This window comes from Bombina bombina, chromosome 4 (assembly GCF_027579735.1).
Source record: "Bombina bombina isolate aBomBom1 chromosome 4, aBomBom1.pri, whole genome shotgun sequence".
NCBI lineage: Eukaryota > Metazoa > Chordata > Amphibia > Anura > Bombinatoridae > Bombina > Bombina bombina.
Genome location: NC_069502.1, coordinates 629,129,331 through 629,148,744, shown reverse-complemented (window position 1 = coordinate 629,148,744; position 19,414 = coordinate 629,129,331).

Here is a 19,414-nt window from a genome sequence, read left to right as displayed (position 1 = left end):
ATGAAGGAAGAGTTTTCACAAAAGGTTGCAGTATACTATCTAACCACTGGGAGAGGGGTTCTAAAAGGGACCCTATCCCACTTACTATGGGGCGACCTTTTATGTCATTAAGCGACTTATGGACTTTAGGTAAGTGATAGAACAAAGGTGTTCTAGGGTTGTCTACCAATAAAAACTCCATAGTTTTCAGATATATACACCCCTGTTCCATCCCTTCCTCCAATAGATGACATAATTCTCTTTTAAAGGTCTTAGTGGGGTCCCTTTGCAGAGTGATGTAATTTCTTTCATTGCCTAATTGCCTAAGTGCCTCTTTGACATAAACTTCCCTATCCAAAATTACCACTGTCCCTCCCTTGTCCGCATTTTTAATGACAAGTTCAGTGTCTTCCTGCAACTGTTTTAATGCTATTCTTTCTTCACCTTTCAAATTTTGTCTGGTGGGGACAGTACTATCTTTCAGGGCAATCAGATCTTTTTCCACTCTATTAAAAAATGTCTCTATGATGGTCCCTCTGTCATGTATGGGATAAAACACAGACTTAGGTTTAAAACACGTCCCTTTATTGATATGACCATGGTCAATGTGTGCATCAAACTGCAGACTCTGTAGTGTTACCTCATCACATGCTTCCTGGAAGCTCAATTTTATAGGTTCTGCTTCTTTTTTTTTTTTTTTTTTATTTATATTTTATTTTGATTTTCAATTCAAAGTAAGAAGTATACATACATTGGAGAGAAGTTTACACACAAATCTCAACATGCTTAACAATGACTGACCCATACCAGAGTGAGTAAGGTCCCTGAAGTGCAAATAAGTCCATGCTGTGGAGTTACCCCTTAGCCCAATGTCCATATTTTGATTCATCCAGAGCTAAGACTATAGAGTTCCATGGGATTGGAGATTCTTGGGGCAGCTATGCATAAAGGAACTCTGGTTGTTTCAAAAGTAGGGCACAAGGTGTCGTTACTCTTTATAATGGTATGTGCAAGTTCCACAAATTAAGATGTTCACTGGTAAAAGTCGATGAAAGGAAACTTATTTCAAGGGAAATAACTAACAAACATTAAAGAAAGATTGAGAAAAAGGTTAAAAGGGAAGGAAGAAGGAAGAAAGGAAAGGTACAAAAGAGTTGATGTTTTAAGTTTTCTGCGCCCGCCCCGGACCTGGGTAGTCCACTATCCTGATTTTAAGTTATACCATCTTGATAGCATCCGATCGACTTGATTTGATGTTATTAGATTATAATAGGACTAGGAGGATGGGCTTATTATTATGTTAATCTGGGATAAGAAGGTTTTCCTAGGATAGCCTGGCAATAAAAAAATTTGTGGAGTGTTACAAGAGAGCCAATTGTGGGGTTAAATCTATACCTTTGTGAGTGAAAAGGAATCCCAAAGAAAGTCCATATCATGATATAAGGAGAGTTGGTCTAGCTTAAGGTAATATAATCTTTCTAAGAGTAGATTCCTTTGGACTAGTATTTTCCATTCCTGTATGGAAGGTATCAATGCAGATTTCCATTTTCTAGGGATTAACTGGTTTGCTGCATTCAGCATTAATTGGTAGAGGTGTTTTTGAATTTTACAAGTAATAGCAGGGGGTTGGCATAATAGAACTAAATCCGGTTTGGGGTCTATGTTCGTGTTTAGTACCTTGTTGATGGCAACAAAAATTTTTGACCAAAAAGGTCTTATATGGTCGCATTCCCACCAGATGTGTGTGATATGCCCTTCTTGAGTGCACCCTCTCCAACATTGAGATGGGGAGTTCTTGTATATGGATTTTAACCTAGCTGGGGTCAGGTACCACCTCATCATTATTTTGATATTGGTCTCTTTGGCTTGAGATGAGTGAGCTGAGTGTGCTAGGGTGTCAAATCTACGTAACCAGAGTTTGGGCGGGGTGTTAGCCTTGAGTTCTAGGTCCCACCATTTTGTGTAAGAGGGGAGAAGTGGGAAGGTCTTGGAGAGAATTAATTTGTGCAGTTTGGAGATTGTACCGGGTGTATTTTCTCTTGATAGACATAATTGTTTGAAGGGGGTGAGAGACCGCGTCAGGTCTTTCATGAATTTGTGTGTGGCTACATAGTGTCTCACTTGATGGAGTCTAAACCAAGAAGTTAGAAATGGATGGTTCAAGGTGTCTAGTTGACTTTTAGTTTTAAAGCCGTGAGTGCTATTCGTCAGAAGATGCAAAGGGAGGGATCTAATAGGGTTTGGGAGGTGTGGAAAGGCTTGGTTTAAGCCTGGAAGGAATTCTGGATTGTTTAGAATTGTAGTGAGAGGGGAGTACCTAGAGGATATAATGTTTGGGGATTTGCAGATTTGTCTCCAGTCTGACTATGTTTCATTTGTTATTGACGAGGATGAAATGGTGTATTTATTGAAATACGCGGGGTTCCAACACATTTCATTTAACTTATTTGATATTGAAAGCGAATTTTCAATTTGGACCCATTTTTTGGGGTTTGGGTTTTCTAGTTTGTACCATTCAGCGATTCTCTGCAAGGAGGTTGCAAGTTTATAAGAACGAAGGTGAGGGACCCCCAAACCACCGTCTTTAGGGAGTTTATATAATGTGTTTTGGCTAATTCTAGGGGGCCTGCGCCTCCAAATATAATCATTAATGATTTTCTGCAAGATGTCTAGGTCTTTCTGAATACCCGGGATAGGGATTGTCTGAAGCACATATAAAACTTTTGGTAATAATGTCATTTTTGCGGCATTTATTCTGCCCAACCAAGATATATTTTTGGGAAGCCAAGCAGATGTAAGAGTCTTAAATTCTGTAATTAGGCTGCCATAGTTAAGCTTGCAGAGGTCTGCTAGGTTGGGAGTAATGCGAATACCCAAATATTTAAGATATTTTGTTTGATGTTTGAGGGGGCAAGTTAGTCTCAGTGCGTCCAGAGATTGACTAGTGAGGTTTAATGGCAGATATTCAGATTTTGTCACGTTGACCAGGAAATTAGAAACAGTCCCATAAAGATCTAATTCTGAGATCGTTGATCTGAGGGAGGAAAGAGGGTTCGTGAGGGTAAGGAGTATGTCATCTGCAAATATAGCTAACTTGTGGGTTTGCTCGCCAATGTCTATCCCGTGGATTTGAATGTTGTGTCTTATTTTAATAGCTAGGGGTTCTAGGGCTAAGATAAATAGGAGTGGGGATAGGGGGCATCCTTGCCTAGATCCGTTTCTGATTTCAAATGGATCGGAGAGCGTACCGTTAATTCTGATTTGAGCAGTCGGGTTGGTATATAAAGCGAATATTTTTTGAATGAAGGGGTCTGGGAAGTCAAATCGTCTCAGGGTTTCTTGGAGGAAAGTCCAGTCAAGTCTGTCAAAAGCCTGTTCGGCGTCAGTCGATAGGAAAACAGTCGGGGATTTGTTTTGTGAAATAAATTCTAGTAAATTAAGGACTTTAACTGTGTTGTCTTTGGCTTCTCTTTGAGGCACGAAGCCAACTTGATCTTGATGGATTATTGACGGTAGGAGTTTATTGAGTCGAGTGGCTAGGATTTTGGCGTATAATTTGAGGTCCACATTGAGCAAAGAAATAGGTCTATAATTAGCGGGGGAATCAGAGGGTCTGCCAGGCTTGGCAATAGCAGAGATGTTGGCCTGTAGCATGCTGTCAGGGAAGGGGTGTAGGATTGAAGTTGAGTTATATAATTCTGTTAAATGAGGGATTAAGAGGTTATCGAAAGTTTTATAGTAAAGACCTGTGAAGCCATCGGGGCCAGGGGCCTTATTTTGTTTTAGGTGGTGTATTGCATCTTTTATTTCCAATGGGGATATGGGTTGTTCCAGTAACTCTCCCTGCTCGGGGGTGATGCGGGGAATTGGGACATTATCAAGGTATTGATTGCATAATTGGCGGTGTCTTTGTGAGTCTCTGTTGGGGAATAGATTATAAAGTTTGTGGTAAAATGTTTTAAACTCAGATGCTATGGAGTTGGTATCTTCTATGTGTTTACCTTGAGCTATTTTTAAAGAGTGTATGTAAGTTTTCTGTTGTTGTTTTTTTTAGAGCTTTCGCGAGGAATTTCCCTGGTTTGTTACCTTCTCTATAAAAATTTTGTTGAAGGAAAAGGAGTTGTCTTTGTGATTTAATTTGAAGGATATCGTTTAGTTTGTCTCTTTTTGCACTGAGTTCTTCCAGAACCGCTTTATCTAGGGGATTGACTTTATGGGCGAAGTCTAAGTTAGCTATCTCCGTGGACAAGAGTTCTATCTCTACTTCGTTTTTTGATTTGCGCTTTAGCTTTAATGAATTCTCCTCTTATGGTGCATTTATGGGCTTCCCAAATGGTTGCAGCATTCACATCTGGTGTTGTGTTGTGCATAAAGTAGTCCTTTATGTAATTTGAAAAGAGTTTGGTTTGGGTTGGGTCTAGTAGGATAGAATCGTCCAGTCTCCATTGGAAGGCCCTAAGGGGGGTTGAAGGCCACCTAATATTACACGAAACTAGGGAGTGATCAGACCAAGAGGTATGTTTTATCAGTGATAGCCTGGAATGGGATAGAACTAGGTGATCAACAAAAATATAATCTAATCTAGAGTAATTACGTTTAGGATGTGAGAAAAAGGTGTAATCAAGTTTTTGGGGATTAAAATATCTCCACACATCGTGTAAACCTAAAGTTTTGAGTGTTCTCCATATCTTGGTAAGATTTGGAGTTTTGGTTCTAGTTTCCAGGTTCGAGCAGTCTACTGTGGGATCTAGAGGGAGATTGAAGTCTCCTGCCACAATAAGGGAGCCTTTCGCTTCTTTCATAATTAAGTCTGAAATTGAATTTATAAACTTATCTTGTCTGATGTTAGGGGCATATATATTTACAAGAGTTACCGGCTTGCCATATAGTAATCCTTTTAGGCAAACAAATCTGCCATCTTTGTCTGAAACACATCGTGTTTTGGTGAAAGGTAAGGATCTATGAATCAAAATACTGACTCCATTGATTTTCTTGTTAAGATTAGTGCTGTGATAGTGTTGCGTGTAATGTGAGGAGAAGTATTTGGGGATGTGTTTGGATTTAAAATGTGTTTCTTGGAGCATCAATATATGCCCACCTTTTTTCTGCAGATCATTAATGGCCATTCTCCTTTTATGGGGGCAGTTTAATCCGTTAACATTTTGGGTGAATATTACTAAATCCTGTGGTGTGTGGCTACCCATTGAAATGATGCGGGAGAGTCAGCTTCGTCTGGTTAGGTGGTAGGGGGCTTAAAATACAGACCGGGTTAAGCGCAACTTGTTTATGGTATGAGAGAGGGGAAGAATAGAAAACAGAGAGAGAAGAAAGTAGTAATAGCAGAATGAGGAGAAATAGCAAGTTAAATACATTCTTTACTAGAAATATGTAAAACATTTCTAACTTAAAGGAGATAATCTCCCAACTGAATGAGAACAATAAAACATTTGGAAGTTCTTAACAGTCAATTATTTGCTAACAACAATCATAGCAATGAATTGAGAATAAACAAGTAAACAATTTGTAACAGTACAAAAAGCAGTGGTACCTAAGTTAAACTGGGAAACACATTGTTAAGCCTAGGGATGTCTCCCCTAAGCCCATATTTAACTACTGTGACATGAAAAAACAAGAAGTAGATTTACCAAAGGGTACCAAAGTCAGCCTTTATCTCCTGCTGAAGGAGGTTGAGATGGTGAGAGTTTTTGTAGTCTCCTTTGGCGGGCTTGAACCCATTCTTTCCTCTGTGGAAGCTGTATGGGTTTTCTGGAGCTTTGGTCTTTATTATGAGGCGAGGCACTCCCATCTATTTGGGGAGGTTGTATGTCTAATTCTTTACAGATAGGCAGGATGCCATCTACAGAGGAGCACGTCAGGCGTCTGCCCTTCCATGGGATTATCAGGTGAAAGGGGAAGCCCCATCTATATGGGATATTTCTTTTCCTTAGAAGCAGTGTGAGTGGTTGGAGATCTCTACGTTTGGAGAGAGTTCTTTGGGATAAGTCGGCAAACACCTGTATCTCTACATTGTCATGTCTGATGCGTTGTTGGTCTCTTGCCAGTTTCATTAATTCTTCTTTGACTTGGTATTTTGTGATTCGGACAATGACGTCCCTTGGCGGTTGATCGCTTAGAGGTTTAGAGCGTAAAGCTCTATGAGCTCTATCTATATCATTTTTTGTTGGGACTTCTTCCCCCTTCAAGGTGCTGAAGAAGTTTTGTAGATATTGTTCTAGGTCTGATGTGGATACTGCTTCAGGGATACCCCTCAGTCTAATGTTGTGGCGCCTGCTGCGGTTTTCTGCATCATCTAGTTTGTCCTCCAGCTCCGATATGTTTACATCTTGCCGCTGAATGGTATTGTGTAGCTCCGAGATAGCTTCAGAGTGAGCGTCCTGTGTGTCCTCAAGAGATTCGACTCTGTGACCTATCTCTGAGATGTCTTTCTTGAGGTCAGATATTTCCTCTCTGATGCATTGTTTGACTTGGGTAATCAGGGAAGAAAAGTCCTTTTTTGAGGGAATTGAATTAAAAAGTGCTTTGGGTATAGTGATGTTTTCAGCGGGTTTTTCGCTTTCAGACTCTGAAGAACTTTGACCTGAGGTTTGATCAGGGGGGTCAGTTTCCTCAGCGATATTGGTTTTAGATTCTAAGGCCTTGAAAAATGTGTTTACAGCATGCGATGTAGTTTTCTGCTGTTTGTTGCCTTTATTAGGTTTACAGCCTTTCTTAGGCGACATTTTTTAATGTGGGTTATTGAAAGCTTGAGGCACCAGATTATGACAAGAAGGTGATAGTTAGGAGTTTTCTTAAGATTTGTAATGATTTGTAATGATTACAGTAAGATGGGAAAGTCCTCCTCTAGTAGTTTAGTTAGCAGGCCTGTGCTCTGGGCTGTTCCAAAAGATTAATAAGAGCTCCCCTAGGCCTATTTGCTTGTAGCCTCCCAGCTCAATACAAGTCAAAGAGTTAGCTTGCAAAGTATAACAAGGTGCATTAAAATTTCCCTGTGGCTTTCTCTTTAGGATGTGTGACAGGTGGGCGTGCAGGGGTTAATGCTCGTGCAGGTGATTTTACATTATGCCAGCAGCTTTATATTTATTAGAGCAGGTTTGCTAATAGTATATATCCCCTATAGTGACATTTCTCTTATGCATCTGAGTGCTGGGGAGAGAGTTTGTTACTGCAGCGTGTTTCAGTTCTGGCCCCTTCTGCACTTTATGTTGTGTGCGTAGCTGACTTTAATGCAAGCTGTGGCCTGCAACGGAACTCACCCCCGCCTCTGTGTACCGGACTTATCCGAACTATATCTCTGCCTCCCTTCAGACCGAGCCCGGTGGTGGAAAAACAACTGATGCGGGTAATCTGGCTGCTCCGTTGACTTACTACTTGTCACGGCAGTTGCGGGTAGCTAGTGAGGGGCCGTAGTTGCGCGCCTTGTGTCGGGTGCTATGACTGCTGCCGTAAACAGAATAGAGATATCCCCAGGGTGGTCACCTGAAGGACACTTCATAAGCCTATTGTGACTGCTAAAAGGAATGCAGGGCATGAGCCGTTAGCGCTCTCATTCAGATAGGGCTCAGGAGCTCTAACAAAAGGCAGCCATGTCCTAGGCTGGCTAGCTCTGCCCCCTTTATAGGTTCTGTTTCTATATCTGTACACCTATTTTCAGAGACATTAGTGTCCTCCCTTCCATCAAAGTGTTTTTTTAAAGTTATATTTCTCACCAGTTTGTTAACATCAATGATGGTCTGGAATACACTAAAGTCTGTGGTTGGGGAAAAGGACAGTCCATACTGCAAAACATTGAATTGTGCTTTCGTTAGATGTTTTTTAATGGAAATTTCAGATTTAGTGCAGATATATATGATCGTGTGATTTATAATCCATAACTAGCTAGCGTGAATATTCACTCCTAAATTGGAGTCCCACTTCTAGCGGGATTACACTTAGCTATTAGAGAACTTATGTCAAATATCCTGGTTATTAGACGTATCTGTAGTGCAGAGACTGATAGAGCCGCAGCGGCAACTTGTGAATATAACAGTTGTAGGGCTTGAATAATTGCAAACAGTAGCAAAAGGCAGAGTAAGTATCATTTCACTTACCCCCCATGTCTGTTGCGGCGTTCACGCCTCTGGCTCACACAACAGGTAAGTGCATCTGTTGTTGGCTGTCCTGTGCTCCGGAACTATTAGGGCTCCCCTGGACCTGTAACAAAACAGATTCAAATTCCAAACAGATTCACAGTTCCAGAGTAGAAAGGAGAGAGAGGAGAGATATAGGTATAATAAAACGTGTACTTTATTGGTAATTCATAAAACAGACCTGGCACAGCAAACAGAGAGATCCTTCTGCTGATGCCAGGTCTGTTTTATGAATTACCAATAAAGTACACATTTTATTATACCTATATCTCTCCTCTCTCTCCTTTCTACTCTGGAACTGTGAATCTGTTTGGAATGAGATGTTTTTTAGACAAATTAATCACGTTGCCTATTTGTACTTTGTTTGTGTCTTTTGCCCTCTCAGTTGGTATCTCTCCTGTGATGTGTTTGCATTGGGAACTGTTCTCACTGCTGTGTCCATTGAAAAAACCTGCTCAATTTCTATAGCTTCTAACCTCTCTGTTTCTCTATTCGTGGGTGTATATCTGGTTTCTCCTTGTTTGGGGGTAGATTTTTTTTCAGCTCCCTTGCTTTTGTTGTGTGTACAGTATTCACTCCTGTATTTTCTGTCGTGTTTTTTAAAATACCTATATGTACAACTTGTGTTTCATCATTATCAGATGATTTATCTTCTGAGGAATACCCTTTCTCACCCTCTGATGCGCTTTCTGAAAAGGAAACTACCTTTGGGCTACGCTTGCCTTTTTTACCTTTGTTTTTATTTTTTTCTGTTTATTTAGTTTCATGTCTGTTAAAAGTATGCTGTTTCCTATTCCAAATGTACACGGTTTTATTCTCGTAGTCAGATTTGTCTCTCAAATATTTTGTGTGTTTATTCTCCATGACTATTTTTTTGTTGTTAGCTACTGTGTTCCTCAGAATACTGTCAAATCTCAAAAAATCTATATCCTCCCTTCTCTTATTCATCTCAAGCTGAGTGTCATCTATCTGTTTTCTAATCTCAGTTAACTGTTTTTGTTTATATTCCACCAACATCAACATCAACCTTGATGAACACTCTGAGAGCACCTCATTCCAAGACTCAATAAACTCATGGTCATTAATGTCCACTTCAAAAGTGGGAAACTTAAATATTCTGAGACCTCTAGGTATCATTTTCAATCTCATATATCTGTCTAGTGTCCATAAGTCCCATTGAAGTCTGGTTTCCTTTAGCAACAATTTTTCCATAGTATCAAATAGACTGCTTAGAGTTAATATCCCCTTGTCATTTGAAAAGATCATGTCACAGCCAATAGTATTGGTGTTCCTAGCTGCTGCTGGCATTAACGCAAAAAACTGTTGCTGCTGGCTGCTGTCCATCTCTTATGCTTTAGTAAGACCTGCTCCCCATACACTTACTATAGCTGATCCCCAGTGCTTAGCCGTAAGCACTATAGTAAACTAATATAAAAAGTTCAATAGCGAATGGGATGAGCTAATGTTGGACTCCTCACGAATCAATATTCAATTAATTCCTTTGATTAGGCAATGTCCATTGGATGTAATCATACTTGTATAATAAAGACTTTAATTCGGCCAAATACTTTGCTTTGAGCTGAGTATGACAACCATAAATCTCCCTTTGTCACCTTTAAATCAAATAGTGTAACATAGTATATTGACAGTCAATGTGGATCGTCTGTTGGGACGTTCAAGCTAGAGTGGGATCAACTTGCGAAACTTGTATGGTCGCATTCATATACTTATTAGCTTGTGAACCGCTGCTGTATAATATCGAATATCAGTTCACTCACCCACTCTGCCGTGACTCCTCGTCTTCCTCTTGACTCTCGCTGTATGTCCGTTGCTGTGAAATGACGTCACCACTCTGGGCATGTGCGTCTACCGTCTTCCGTGATTGGCTGTTAAACCGGGTACTGCATCTTGGGTCTTTATCCACCTTCACTCTCTGGACTGAATTCGGATGCCTTGTCCTTTGGACTTCCGCTTGCGGTCTCGACTCCTACTTCTCCAGTCCTCCATAGGCTTGACACCTCAACACTAGCATCCGGTTAGGCCACTTAGGTTCCAGGTAACTTACACAAGACGTCTTTGGGAGATTTTGTTTGCTTAACATCCGATTGTGATGCAGGAGCAGGAAAGTAAGCGGAGTGTGGTATAACGGCTTATAGTAATTCAGGAAGAAAAAATTGTAGTACCACACTCCGTAAAATAAAATTTCTTTATTGGAAAATCTTAAAATTCAATTACAAAATGATGTGACAGCCTGCCACTTGTTTGGGGAGAGAGCGCAGCACACGGGCTTACGCATTTTGGCAGATTGCCGTAATCATAGACTGGTGTGTGTCTGTCCTCCTTGGCATTAAGAACACCTTAAACAATTCTAATTGGATTAAAAAATATACGCTAATCCCTCCTTCTAATGCTCAGCAATTGCTAAATACCTGCAGCTTAAAGTTAACTCTATCAGTACTCTGAAATGTCTTTTTGAGTACAATAATGATAGTGTTTGCCATATTGAAGGCATTGTAATACCAATTTGTACATGGTTCCTTCTTATTGGTTTTATAGAGTTAGAGACACTCAGTGTTTATATATACTCATGACTTGTATGTGCTTTATAAAACATGCCTCCTTCTTAAAGGTGTAGGAAAATTAAAGAAACATTGACCTAGATTTGGAGTTTGGCGTTAGCCGTGAAAACCAGCGTTAGAGGCTCCTAACGCTGGTTTTAGGCTACCGCCGGTATTTGGAGTCACTCAAAATAGGGTCTAACGCTCACTTTTCAGCCGCGACTTTTCCATACCGCAGATCCCCTTACGTAAATTGCGTATCCTATCTTTTCAATGGGATCTTTCTAACTCCGGTATTTCGAGTCGTTTCTGAAGTGAGCGTTAGACATCTAACGACAAAACTCCAGCTGCAGGAAAAAAGTCAGTAGTTAAGAGCTTTTTGGGCTAACGCCGGTTTATAAAGCTCTTAACTACTGTGCTCTAAAGTACACTAACACCCATAAACTACCTATGTACCCCTAAACCGAGGTCCCCCCCACATCGCCGACACTCAAATAATTTTTTTTAACCCCTAATCTGCCGACCGCCACCTATGTTATCCTTATGTACCCCTAATCTGCTCCCCCTAACACCGCCGACCCCTGTATTATATTTATTAACCCCTAATCTGCCCCCCTCAACGTCGCCTCCATCTGCCTACACTTATTAACCCCTAATCTGCCGACCGGACCTGAGCGCTACTATAATAAAGTTATTAACCCCTAATCCGCCTCACTAACCCTATAATAAATAGTATTAACCCCTAATCTGCCCTCCCTAACATCGCCGACACCTAACTTCAATTATTAACCCCTAATCTGCCGACCGGAGATCACCGCTATTCTAATAAATGTATTAACCCCTAAAGCTAAGTCTAACCCTAACACTAACACCCCCCTAAGTTAAATATAATTTTAATCTAACGAAATTAATTAACTCTTATTAAATAAATTATTCCTAATTAAAGCTAAATACTTACCTGTAAAATAAATCCTAATATAGCTACAATATAAATTATAATTATATTATAGCTATTTTAGGATTAATATTTATTTTACAGGTAACTTTGTATTTATTTTAACCAGGTACAATAGCTAAAATAGTTAAAACAATTACAAATTTACCTGTAAAATAAATCCTAACCTAAGTTACAATTAAACCGAACACTATACTATCGATAAATTAATTAAATAAACTAACTACAATTACCTACAATTAACCTAACACTACACTATCAATAAATTAATTAAATACAATTCCTACAAATAAATACAATTAAATAAACTTGCTAAAGTACAAAAAATAAAAAAGAACTAAGTTACAAAAAATAAAAAAATATTTACAAACATAAGAAAAATATTACAACAATTTTAAACTAATTACACCTACTCTAAGCCCCCTAATAAAATAACAAAGCCCCCCAAAATAACAAAATGCCCTACCCTATTCTAAATTACTACATTTCAAAGCTCTTTTACCTTACCAGCCCTGAACAGGGCCCTTTGCGGGGCATGCCCCAAGAAATTCCGCTCTTTTGCCTGTAAAAAAAAAACATACAATACCCCCCCAACATTACAACCCACCACCCACATACCCCTAATCTAACCCAAACCCCCCTTAAATAAACCTAACACTAAGCCCCTGAAGATCTTCCTACCTTGTCTTCACCCTACCAGGTTCACCGATCCGTCCTGAAGAGCTCCTCCGATGTCCTGATCCAAGCCCAAGCGGGGGGCTGAAGAGGTCCATGATCCGGCTGAAGTCTTCATCCAAGCGGGAGCTGAAGAGGTCCATGATCCGGATGAAGTCTTCTATCAACGGCATCTTCAATCTTCTTTCTTCTGAATCCATCTTGCAGACCTCCGACTCGGAACATCCTGCTGGCCCGACGGACTAACAACGAATGACGGTTCCTTTAAGGGACGTCATCCAAGATGGCGTCCTTCGAATTCCGATTGGCTGATAGGATTCTATCAGCCAATCGGAATTAAGGTAGGAATATTCTGATTGGCTGATGGAATCAGCCAATCAGAATCAAGTTCAATCTGATTGGCTGATCCAATTAGCCAATCAGATTGAGCTCGCATTCTATTGGCTGATCAGAAAGGGCCCTGTTCAGGGCTGGTAAGGTAAAAGAGCTTTGAAATGTAGTAATTTAGAATAGGGTAGGGCATTTTGTTATTTTGGGGGGCTTTGTTATTTTATTAGGGGGCTTAGAGTAGGTGTAATTAGTTTAAAATTGTTGTAATATTTTTCTTATGTTTGTAAATATTTTTTTATTTTTTGTAACTTAGTTCTTTTTTATTTTTTGTACTTTAGCAAGTTTATTTAATTGTATTTATTTGTAGGAATTGTATTTAATTAATTTATTGATAGTGTAGTGTTAGGTTAATTGTAGGTAATTGTAGTTAGTTTATTTAATTAATTTATTGATAGTATAGTGTTCGGTTTAATTGTAACTTAGGTTAGGATTTATTTTACAGGTAAATTTGTAATTATTTTAACTATTTAATAGCTATTGTACCTGGTTAAAATAATTACAAAGTTGCCTGTAAAATAAATATTAATCCGAAAAAAGCTACAATAAAATTATAATTTATATTGTAGCTATATTAGGATTTATTTTACAGGTAAGTATTTAGCTTTAATTAGGAATAATTTATTTAATAAGAGTTAATTAATTTCGTTAGATTAAAATTATATTTAATTTAGGGGGGTGTTAGTGTTAGGGTTAGACTTAGCTTTAGGGGTTAATACATTTATTAGAATAGCGGTGAGCTCCGGTCGGCAGATTAGGGGTTAATAATTGAAGTTAGGTGTCGGCGATGTTAGGGAGGGCAGATTAGGGGTTAATACTATTTATTATAGGGTTAGTGAGGCGGATTAGGGGTTAATAACTTTATTATAGTAGCGCTCAGGTCCGGTCGGCAGATTAGGGGTTAATAAGTGTAGGCAGGTGGAGGCGACGTTGAGGGGGGCAGATTAGGGGTTAATAAATATAATATAGGGGTCGGCGGTGTTAGGGGCAGCAGATTAGGGGTACATAAGGATAATGTAAGTAGCGGCGGTTTACGGAGCGGCAGATTAGGGGTTAAAAATAAAATGCAGGTGTCAGCGATAGCGGGGGCGGCAGAATAGGGGTTAATAAGTGTAAGATTAGGGGTGTTTAGACTCGGGGTACATGTTAGAGTGTTAGGTGCAGACGTAGGAAGTGTTTCCCCATAGCAAACAATGGGGCTGCGCTAAGAGCTGAAGGCGGCTTATTTGCGGGTGTTAGGTTTTTTTTCAGCTCAAACAGCCCCATTGTTTCCTATGGGAGAATCGTGCACGAGCACGTTTTTGAGGCTGGCCGCTTGCGTAAGCAACTCTGGTATCGAGAGTTGAAGCTGCGTTAAAAATGCTCTACGCTCCTTTTTTGGAGCCTAACGCAGCCTTTATGTGGACTCTCAATACCAGAGTTATTTTTATGGTGCGGCCAGAAAAAAGCCGGCGTTAGTTTTTCGGGTCGTTACTGACAAAACTCCAAATATAGCCGTTAGTGTTTATATTAGATATCACAAGTCCTTCATACATGTGATAGCATTAAATGGGGGCAAAAGATGTTATAAATATATATTCTTTTAACATGATGTTGTGCTTATGAGTAGATGTGTTAATGTTTGTCTATAAGGGGCCAACATTTTAAGTTCCCTATGCCTGCTGATGGCCCTGTTAGCTGATTAGATCAGTTACTATGATGGAAATTATGGAATTTTGCGGTTAACAAGAGAAACTAATTAAACTATTCTCATACATACAAACATTGTTACCCCTATGATACACACACACACCTGATAGGATATTTATCAAGGCTCAACTATGCTTCATTCACCTGCACCAATACGCTTGCCTAACATTGCAGCCGCGGACCTGAATATGATCTCCATATTTTTAAAAACAGCCGGCAAAAAGATGCGCACCAAATACGGGGCGATGAGCGGACTGGACCCCGCCGCAACCAAAATAAATGTATTAACCCCTAAACCTCTGGCCTCCCAAAACACTACCACTAACTAAACCTATTAACCCCTAAACCGTCAGCCCCCCACATCGCCATAAACTAAATTAAGCTATTAACCCCTAAACCTAACAAGCCGCTAACTTTAAATTAAAATTACAACATCCCTATCTTAAAATAAATTTAAACTTACATGTAGAATTAAAATAAACTATTTTTAAACTATTAATTAACCTACCCTAACTATTATACTACAATTAAATTAAACTACAATTAAATTAACTAAATTACATATTAAAAATCCCTAACCCTACTCAAATGATTTAAATCTACTATTAAACAGTATTAAAAATTACCAAAAAAAATAAACGCTAAGTTACAAAAAATAAAAAACACTAAATTATGAAAAACAAACCACATTATCAAAAATAAAAAAGAATTACAACAAATCTAGTAGCCCTATCAATTATAAAAATGCCCCCCCCCCCCAAAATAAAAAAAACCTAGCCTACAATAAATTACCAATGGCCCTTAAAAGGGCCTTTTGTGGGGCATTGTCCCAAAGAAAGCAGCTCTTTTACCTGTAAAAAAATACAAACACCCCCCAACAGTAAAACCCATCACCCAACCAACCCCCCAAAATAAAAAACCTATCTAAAATAACCTAAGCTCCCTATTGCCCTGAAAAGGGTATTGGTATGGGCATTGCCATTAAAAGGGCATTTAGCTATTTTACCTTCCCAGATCCTAATCTAAACATAAAACCCACCCAAAAAACCCTAAACCTAACACTAACCCCCGAAGATCCACTTACAGTTATTGAAGTCCCACTTGAAGGATCCATCCAGCCGGCAAGAAGTCTTCATGCAGATGGCATCTTCTATCTTCATCCATTAAGTGCGGTTGCCACCGTAAACTGGAACTTCAATACAAGTGATGTCATCCAAGATGGCATCCCTTGTATTCATATTGGCTCAAAGGTTAAAGGTTATAATCAGCCAATAGGATTAGAGCTGTTCCAATCAGCTAATAGGATTTGAGCAGCTCTCATCCTATTGGGTGTTCCAATCAGCCAATAGGATGAGAGCTCGTAATTTAGAGCTCGTAATTTAGTGTTTTTTATTTTTTGTAACTTAGCGTTTATTTTTTTTTTTTGGTAATTTACTAATTTTTAATAATGTTTAATAGTAGATTTAAATAATTTGAGTAGGGTTAGGGTTTTTTAATATGTAATTTAGTTAATTTAATTGTTAGTTTAATTTAATTGTAGTATAATAGTTAGGGTAGGTTAATTAATAGTTTAAAATAGTTTATTTTAATTCTACAGGTAAGTTTAAATTTATTTTAAGATAGGGATGTTGTAATTTTAATTTAAAGTTAGTGGCTTGTTATGTTTAGGGGTTAATAGCTTAATTTAGTTTAATGGCGATGTGGGAGGCTGGCAGTTTAGGGGTTAATAGGTTTAGTTAGTGGTAGTGATGTGAGAGGCCAGCGGTTTAGGGGTTAATACATTAATTTAGTGGTGGCAGTATCAGGGAGCGGTGGGATAGGGGTAATAACTTTATTTTGGTTGCGCCGGGGTCTGGGAGGATTTAATAACATTATGTAGGTGGCGGCGATGTCGGGGGCAGCAGATTAGGGGTGTTTAGACTTGGGGCTTATGTTAGGGTGTTAGGTGTAAACGTTACTTGTTTTCAACCATAGAAATCAATGGGATATCTGGCAGCATCGAACATAAGCTTTCGGTGCTTTTAGACACCCATTGATTCCTATGGCATCCGCGGCTTCTAGGGTGGCGGATTGAAAACCAGGTACGCTGGGCTGGAATAGCTGCAAGCGTACCTGTTAGAAATTTGATAAATGGGAAAAGGGGTCAAATAGAGCCGAATGTGTATTCGGAACATCTTTAATGACGTAAGCAGTAGGCTTTGATAACTAGGTCGGATCAAGCTCGCAACAATTACGCTGTGGAATTCCGGTGTATTTGCAGTTGACAGCTTGATAAATATCCCCCTATGTCTGTCAAATTCTGTGATCTTTGGCATTTTAAATGGAATGATGTGATTTAAAGTTGGTCTTATTAGCAAGCTTCCAATGAATTAAAATCATACCACATGTGTATGTAATGCTCAAGCACGTCTTGCACAAATAGTAATAGTCCTTTTTCACAGCAGTCATTTTGACATGAAATAGTAGGACAAAAACAGGTATTAGCAATGACAGTAATTAGGGTTTCATTCAATTTAGGTTTATAAGAGCCAGGTTCCTGCTATTGCTCAAGTGTAAGAGAAGGTCACAATAAATACTTGCCCCTTTAGCCTTTAGAAGCTTTTTTCCTGATTTTTTTTCTGTTTTTTAATACTACATACAAATATCCTGTATTTTCTCTTTGTATTCTAATAAAGAGACTGGGCAATATTTATATATGGTCATTATACCATTGCTAAAACAACAAATCAAATCTAAGACTTTTGCACAGTACTGTATATATGTGTCTGTGTGTGCGTGTATATATGTATTAATATATTTATATGTCTATATAGGTATTTACAGACATATATACAAATATAAACACATAAATACATATAGTAAATAAAAAAGGAAAAGTTTGTAGTTTATCTGCCTGTGTAAGTGAGGGAAATGTCAGCGTGCAAAAACTAACTCCACTATAGCATAACGGAAGTCCATATGTAAGAAACAGTCCTATTGCTTGTGTAGTATCTCTATACAAAGAGAGGGTAACTGAGGTAAATGCCTCTCTTGCCCTATTTACTCTATGGCAATCTTACCATCAGCATAGCATGGCAGTTGAAAATGCACAGGTACATATGCACTCCTCGCAGTGACTCACCATCACTTGTAGGCACCGTATGTATTTCCACAAGGATGTCTTATTGATAGAGACCGACTGAGGGAGAAGGAAAGGGGGTGAATATTTCACCAGACCAGGTCGGTTCCTGCCCCTACGATGTGTACTAACACTCACGGCTTCTCAGAGATCGCGTCCTCCTTCAGAAAAACACTTTACGGCGTGCTGTGGGAAATCAACGTCACAGGCTCCAAAACGAGGCTACGGCACTCAACCAATCACTGGCCCAGATTTGTAAGTGAACGGAACGGAGTCCCTGCAATCCGTATAAGGAATGAAGAAAAAGAAAATCCAATGCAGCAGTCCAGGTTTATTCGTGAAAAGTAAAAGTAAACTTTTATTGTAGATCATTTACAACGAAAACAGCAACAGGCTGTAAAAACAGGTAGACTAGGAACAAACAGTCTGACCGGTTTCCGTCGTTTAAACCATAATCATAGACATATAACACACACACATGTGTCAGCATTTAAATGAAATTAAAAGCAATCTCATTGATACATAGCAATGAATATCTTGTTTAACCCTTTGTTGGACATATGCGACTAACCGAATAATAGTTTCATATAATATACTGATATCTGGAACAGATATCCATCAGCTGACATACATACATATTATCTTATAATTTCTAGGGAGAAGTAGTAGCATTAAACACACTCTTGCATAAATACATGAGATAATACATGAGTTAATCATTTCTAGGGATAAGTAGTAGCCTTAAATACACATATGCATAAATACATGAGATAATACAAATACTATGTATAGCTAAATCTCTAATGTTGTTTTATTGCATTATACATTAGGGATTTAGCTATACATATTATTTGAGTATGGTTGCTGACCATGTCCATACCTTTATGACTACAGTGTACCCATCTTCTGATGGCTACTTCCTGCAGGATAATGAACCATGTCTCAAAGCTCAAATCATCTCAAACTGGTTTCTTGAACAGTCCCCAGATCTCAATCCAATAGAGCATCTTTGGGATGTGGTGGAATGGGATATTTGCATCATGGATGTGCAGCCGACAAATCTGCAGCAACTGTGTGATGCTATCATGTCAATATAGACCAAAATATCTGAGTAATGTTTCCAACACCTAGTTGAATCTATGCCACCAAGAATTATGGCAGTTATGAAGGCAAAAGTAGGCCCAACTCGGTACTAGCAAGGTGTACCTAATAAAGAGGCTGGTGAGTGTATGTATCTATACCTATACATAATAATGAATATATATAGGTATAAATATATATAGTTCCAAAATACCATCAGATATATGTAGAAATATGTGTTTATGAATAAATAGAACATATTCTGTTATGTGAAGAACACTGGAATGTGAAATATTGATATTTTTATGTCGGGTTAGCACTCATCAACACGTAATACCAGCGCAAACTGACACATGCAAAAAGTTTACTTCTAGCGCAATTAGCGCTCTAGTGAAAGAGCTAAACAGTGCTCCACTTGTAATCTAGCCCTAAATGTTTGCCACTGTCTGTGTATAAAACATGTATATATCTCAATGTATGGTATTCTTTCTATTACTTCTTGATGGTTTTTATTGTTTCATTAAATGTTTCTTTTTTCAACTCCAAAGTTTTTACCACATTCTACAAACACATGTCTTCCAAGATTTTAAAGTTTAGTGTTCCATTAATGCTTCCTATACCATCACTCATTTTTATTATTATTATTATTATTATTATTATTATTATCGGTTATTTGTAGAGCACCAACAGATTCCACAGCGCTATAAACAAATGCAGAGTACAACAAAACAATTATAGGGATTAAATGGGTAGAGGGCCCAGCCTAGAGAGGCATGTGTCTATTTACCATGCCTATTTTCCCCACTATTATCATTAAACACAAACA